The sequence below is a fragment of the Etheostoma spectabile genome, chromosome 6 (assembly GCF_008692095.1).
Source record: "Etheostoma spectabile isolate EspeVRDwgs_2016 chromosome 6, UIUC_Espe_1.0, whole genome shotgun sequence".
In the NCBI taxonomy this organism is placed as follows: Eukaryota; Metazoa; Chordata; class Actinopteri; order Perciformes; family Percidae; genus Etheostoma; species Etheostoma spectabile.
In genome coordinates, this window is record NC_045738.1 from 21,859,196 (window position 1) to 21,866,528 (window position 7,333).

At 39.0% G+C, this 7,333-nt stretch overlaps 1 protein-coding gene across 4 annotated transcripts in view; it reads right to left on the reverse strand.

Annotated features, from left to right (window-relative positions):
* Positions 1-7,333, reverse strand: part of vps13b (vacuolar protein sorting 13 homolog B) — a 354,534-nt gene that overhangs the window by 343,142 nt on the left and 4,059 nt on the right. The window lies entirely within an intron of this gene.

A 7,333-nucleotide genomic window follows, 5' to 3' on the forward strand; every position in this document is an offset into this window, starting at 1 on the left:
GCTTTTCCTGGTTACAATGTCCTGCTTTACATGGCGTCATCATTTCTATAATAAGAGTGAAATTATTCATAGGTCAAAGGGGTGAGGGTCTGCTAAATGGAGCACACACTCACACTGAGACATAAAACACAGACCACCCACAGTTTGTGTAACATGGAGTCATACAAGCCTACCTTTCTCCACTGAGAAATTACACACAGAGGCACTCAGTTACTGTGTTACTCCTTTTTGTTACTCACCAAAAGTGAAAGAAAAATGTGCATCTCTATGATTGTGGTTAGAGAAATTACAACAATTGCAAACCCAGTGGCATATGGCACCACCCAAAAAACTAAATGAAATGAAAGCCTGTTGGGTCACACTCACACAACACAAGAATATTAAAAGCAAAATAAACGTGCTCCCTTATGTAGTGCAATCTCTTCCTATAGTGTCTGTATAGACTTAAGACTCAAAGAATGTGGTTTTCCTAATTGCGACACAATATCGTCCCAGAATTTCTGTCCGAAGAAAGCACTAATAAAGCAAACATTAGCCCTAATTGCAAAGTAATCGTTTCCCAGACGGCAATATCACCTGGAGCACCCAGCAAGTAATAAGCTCCATTGAGGGATTGCTGTAGTCCGGATGGCCTGAGAGCAGGGATTAAATAGTGAAGCGGCAGCATCCTGCCCAGAGTGTATTGATCACCGCTTGACTCACTGGATGCAGGAAGCCACTGGGTTTAAATTTGCCCCCGACAGCTTTCCTGTGTCTGAGGACTGTCTGAGGAGTTAAAGTAACCTCATCCCACCACGAACCCAAAACCCAACTAAACCTTAAAGACAAAGCAGTGTAACGCTGTGGGTTGTGTAGCGTTGGGTGACTGACAGCAATGGTGCCTGGATGGAAGGCTTTCTGCTGGAATGACACACTTGTGCCTATCCTTCTTTAGATGCTTCAAATCAGTTTGCAATACCGAACAAAAATTAGTGCAACGGGCTACTCTATGTTGAAAACTTGAATGAGGGGACATAAAAGTGCAGCAAAGTGAAGTACATGTAGGAGTGCATGATATATCAGCACAATATTTTTATGATTATATCACGTTGCGCAATATTATTTTGACAGTGTCGCAATTAGTACGCGATATTTAGTTTATTTTGTGGAGCGATGCATCCCGTCCGTTGGCTGTGTGGTTTAGCTGTGTTTGATTTAGAGCCCGCTTGAACCGCTATAATGATCACGTTTCATTGGCCAGTTACCATGCCACTTACACACGTTAGTGCAAGTCAACGCACATGTCCACTACGTCATGAACCTTACAGTGTAAGTGAAGAAATAGAGACAAAAAAAAGGAAACAATCAGAGAAGCGAAAGAAAAGAAAGGACCTAAAGAGAGAGCGAAGGGAATCAGTTGAGCAAAAGAAAGAACACTAAAGTAAGAAAATGAGTGTTGCTCAGGGGAGGAGACAAAATAATAGAGATTGAACAGAAAATTTAATGGCCAAAAGTAATGTCTCCTAGGGTAGGTTGAAAATACTTAAGCTTTAAGCCAACAGCTGTTTCACAGGCTAATGCAGTCCCAATCAATAATCCCACCCAAAAACTGTTGCAGTTAATACGACAGCTAGCCAAACAAGCCTTGCTAGCCAATGCTTTTGCTAGGGGCACAAAGTACAACAAGAACTTGAAGAGACATATTGAAATCACCAATACTATAATGTACTATTTGGCCAAAGATATGACGCCCATCCACACAGTGGATAAAAAAGGCTTCAAGAAGCTTCTAAATGAACTAGACAAATGCTACTAAATCCCTTGCCGCATCTATTTCTAATTCCAGGAAAATTCAGAATAATTACAACATCAAAGGCTTCCTTAGATTTAACAATCCTGTCACCAACTGGGTTGGCCTGAGGCCATCAACGTACAGTGCATGTGACAGTGGGCACCGTCATCTCTCATATGAAATATTTCTCAATCTTGCAAAATAATACATATTGATTGATATTACAGTTGACAGTTTATTAAGTTTATGCACACACAATCCGTATAGCAATACAATACAAGAGACAATTGTTAGAGGGCATATTTGTTGATGGGTCATAAAACAAACAATGGATGCAGGCTTTTTTTAAGATATGTTTAAATGAAGGCCTGATAAACTATAAACAATCTGGAGGCTTCATCTTCATAGCCATTGAAATGCTGCCATTTTTATGACAACTTCATACATATACAAGGACCTACACACAAAAATCATTTCATAACAACTTCCAAGCAACAACTGATGTTTAATAAACTTCTGTCTCTCTATAGTTTTTTTGTCTCTCATCAGAACACTTATGCTCTTGCTTCCAACCTGCCTGAGGAATCCACAGTGTGCCAACATTACTGCATCTTTTTATTATTTAAAGTCAGAGTTGGGTTTTGTTACTGCTATGGGGGGTTGGATCCAAGTAAAAGATTCTCCAAAGCTCCATGTCTGCACCCTCTGTCTCTTTAGTCCTGAAGACAGGGCCCCGCTTAGCTGATGATCAGAAGGATTTATAGTGCAATCTCTGTAAGCCATTTGCTCCCTGCGAGCCGGAGAATCAAAGGCAAGATTTCCGGATGGTATTGGGACAGAGATGATCCAGTTTGTGCTTTCTGATTGCAAACTTCCACAGGCTGTTTTCTTTCTGTTTTTCTTTTCCTTTGTGTTTCCTGACTTGTGAAAGAAGAGTTGCACAGGCCCAAAAAGATCACAGGGTCTCATTCTGTCAGAGAAGACTGTATACTATGGAGGCGGACAGTGAAGGTACATTTGACTACATGTTTAATGTTTTACTAGATGACACAATGAAGAATATGTGTTTTGTATTGCGACTTTAGAACATGTTCACACTCTGTCAACAAGAGTGACTGTTCATATCTAAATTTTAACCAGAAAGTATGCATAACTACAACAGACCACTACAATCTTAACACAGAAGCTGCTAACAGTCATACATCCCACGTTTCATATTTAGTGGATTGTGGATTCAACACCTGGGTTACAAAACCATGTTTAAGCAATAGCTTCCACAGTATAACTCCACAACAAGGTCACAATATTAGACCAGTGTGTAAATGATTGTTTGATAATAAAAAAAATGTCACATCTATAGATTTCTGCTTTGGAAGCCAAAGTAGCAATCCTTTGTCTTGTAGGTGGTAGACTTTGCAACGGAATAATAACTTGGGGTTTTTAAGGAGTCTTCAAAAGGGGGTTCCCTTATTCACATGCATTACCCATTATTTAGGAGCAATGAGGTCTGGTGGTGTAAAGCCCTAAAAATAGTTTGGAAGGAATCTAACAGAAGAAAAGGGCCTAGTTGGAGCATATGCCAAACCAACAAGTCTCAGAGGCACCTCCCCAAATCATCTTGAGGCAATGCATCAATCGGAACCTCCACATCAGTGGCAAATGCACTCAGCGGCCATAAAACTCCCAGATCAAGCACCAGGCTGAGCCAAAACCAGAAAGGCTCTCCTCTGTAAACCAAAGTCCTTATCTTTGTCTCGTAAAAAAATAAAGAGTTCCTGAGAATGTTATGATTCACTGTAACTGCTGTCCAGCCAGTTTCTCTCTGCCTTTGCTGATCACACCTCATCTTCAACATCTGGAGCAGTTTACCGAGATGTCAAGAAGGAGAAAAAATGTGCCCGTAATTTTGCAACATTACATCAATGTTAGCTGGTAGGTCTTTCATTAAGGCCTGCGTTCAACCCTGCCAATATCTGTTACTGCTACAAATACAAGAACAAAACTCCTAAAAACGGCTGCACAATAAATTTAATCTCAGGCTTTATCCGTCTCCTCATTATAGGGGGAAGCTTGGAGGCAGTAATACCTTAAATCAATAGTATCAGTATCACATCACTGACCAGCACATCTCAGCTGAAAACATTAAAATGACAGCTACTTAATGAAAAAAATGAAATACATCAAATATAGAAAAACTGTTCTGGATGTGAATAGTTTGGTGTGAAGCTGGTAAAACTGAAGATTGCTGCTAACTCCTTCCATGAGCTTTCCATTGGAAAATGAAGATACTAGATGGAGACCTTATGGGTTCTATTAACAACTCCAGGTTCCATAGGGGCTCTGTGTATAGAATGACCATTGTTTTATCCTGGACAGCTCTTGACATTTTCAGATTGCTTTTTAATTTAGAACGGGCTCAGATCAAACAGTTCATTCATATCAAGTAACTCAAGAGGGACCATTTTGAGTGTACAAGAAGAAATAAGTTGAAGTTGACTACTACAAAACCCTTTCATCCCCATGACCAATCTCCTGTTACACACATTGAGCTCTTAGGCATAGACCAGGGCTTAGCCTAATTTCACATGGAGATGTCCACACTAATTATTCAACTCATACATGAACTACAGTGATTTACATTTTTGTATTTTTTTGGGCAAAAGTATCTACATGCACAGAAAAACTGAAAAAAGGGCTAATGATTTGAAACTGAGATGTATATTAAAGAAAGCATGTACAGTGTCTAATTTTCAAATGACACAGGTAGCCTTAACACGATCAAGGAAGATTTCTAAGCTTGCTTTGGAGCACCACCATGTCACTTGAGGACAAAATAAGGCACATATAAAACCTAATGTAATGTAGAATGAATGCCAAAAACAAGTTGACAACATATTTTCTATTACTCTACTTTCTGCACTCAAGTCCTCATCACAGGTTATTTTAAGCAATTAAACTGTCAGCAGGAGCTGTAATCTCCAACTGCTGCTAAACGCCAAATTTTCACATTTGTTGGAAACTATAATTGTGAGCTGCTCTTGGTGCTTTGCAGATGGGCCCTATTGAGCAATCCAAATATCCCTAATATTACCCAGTTCCTCTCGAGGGGAAACATGAACATTAAAAAGGTCCAAATAATTCCGGTCAAATTACACAACCCTTAATGAACTTCAAAAGACGTACGGATGTTTTTATAGGCCAGCACTCAGGCTTTAACAGTAATTATGAAAATAAACCATATTAATGATATCATTTATCATTTCCACACTTTGGCCGCGTGAGGCCCACCACAAAGTTCCTGTCTCTACTGGACTGAAGAAACAATAGTAATCTACTAAATTTAAAATGTAAGATTTTCCATACACAGATGAATTTTTTCAGCCCTTTTTAAAATCCTGTGGGCCATCACCCAAATGACTTAAGGGCTTCAGGGAGAACTGTCATGGCCCAGGTTTTGCATACACCTATGCCAAACTCCCTGCATCCCTGCTGAAATCGGGATTAAAACTGAACCTGGGCCTGACATGCATATGAACAGGATATCTAACCTCCAGAGAAATATAATCTTGTTTCTGTGAGACTAATGTGACAAAGGCCTACAGACCTTTTCCTGTAATCAAGGGAATTCCTTCTGGGCTGATCAAAGTGGGAACCTGCTATCACAGAAATGACATGGAAGATATTGTTGTCTAACAATGTTGAAAGTGTAATAAAGATGATTTAAAGGTGATACAAGTTACCAAACTGCACAAATCTAAATCATATAAGTAAGATGGCTGCATTTTATTGGCCTAAGAACACAGTAGTCATCCTCCTGCTCACATAGGAGAAAAGTGTAGCGGCTCATTTAAATTCCACACGCTAGAAAGACTTCTGCTGTAAATCTGGCTTTGCTCCAAATTATGTCTCATGGGTGTACATACCACTGAATAATTTGTCCAAATGTCATTTGCAATTCCCCCAAAATATTTTCTTGACTGGAAGCCTTTTACAAAACATCTGTAACAAATAGTTGTTTTGAGACTAAATGCATTATACCAGTACCGGTGCTGGTAGATGACCTTAAGCGGTGTATGGAGCATAAAAAACAAGTTTAAATTTCCATCAAACTGAAACCTGATCGCACGAGCAGTAGCCACCTGCATAGTATGATATTTACCATTAGTTCTGGGCAGCTCAAGCTCATGTGTTACAAATCTTTTTGCCGCAGTCTACATAATTAGATGTAATTGACTTCCCTTGAAATGTGTTTCTTCTGGGACATCTGGCCTTGGGACTCCAACCTTCCCATAAAGGCCCAGCGCCAAGCTACACTTTCAATCTTAAAACTGTATGGGTGGCAAAGGTAGGACCAGGCTCTTCTGCAAAAACAAATCTAAGAAAATGGCTTTCATGTAACACACAAATGAAAATATGTATAACTAAATTAAATACAATAATTGAAGTATTTCTCGTGAGACAACGTCTCACTCCAAAAGGTGCCCTGGGGAGTTCTCCTGTAAACAAAAACTTTCTGTTCATGTTTTGTCCTCCCCATAAAATATTTGCAAAAGGTGATTTGTCCTAAAAATTTACAAACAGCATAATTCACATCTATGTTTACTAGCTTGCAGTCTTCTTCTTCCCTGCCTTTGTTGGCACACTGCTGCATGAGAAACACAAAACATGGACCTAATCGTTCAAAAAACCCACAGGGTACCTTAAAGTCTAATTTCACAGAGATGTTTTGAGATGAATGTAATGATATAAGCGCTGCTCATTGCTTGGAAACTTAATGAAACAGAGGCCGATGACATGCTAAAGATGGAGAAAGCTAAGTAGTAAAAAAGTATTGGTCAAACTCTGTAAAGTCACCTCTCAGTTTTGAGTTTTCTGGTCAGTGGTCAATGATGCTGTCGCTCTTTTAAGAGACAGATGTGGTGAATGAGAGTACTGTGCTCTCCTGGAGGAAAATCATATTGAATGAGTAGAACCAACCATTTTTAAATGACAAAAACATGGGAAAAACAATAGTTAATAAATGTTGTATGGTGGAATCCATCTGCTTAGAAGTAAATACAGATGCATAATTTAATAAATTGAAAGAGCATTTGCAAATAGTTAATTCTGGTAGTTCGGTTGACAACACACTTTTATCCACAAATTCATAAATGTGCTCTTCATTGCAGACTATCATTACACCAGTTAAAGTGTTTTTTCCCCCAAAAGCTTTTGAAAATGTAGCACTGTTTCACGGTTGCCTCAATGAGGCAGTGATTTACTTGCTTCTGTTGGGGTTTTTTGCATCGTATTTTTTTCAATGCATTTTTCATCAAAGTAATTAAGCATGGATAAGAAAGAGAAAGAGAACTGCTACTAAACTGTGTTGAATTAACACATTTTAAGCCCTGCTCTTAAATATGGTTGAGCTCCGTCTTTAGCATGTGGCTAAAGCAGAATTGTCCATAACAAACTCTACCAATTTATAGTAACAACAACTCATATTCTCCCTTTGGTGCTTGTGTGTGGGGAGTAATTGTCTGTCATCATGCCAGCTAATTTTAGATGTAAACATTTAAATCA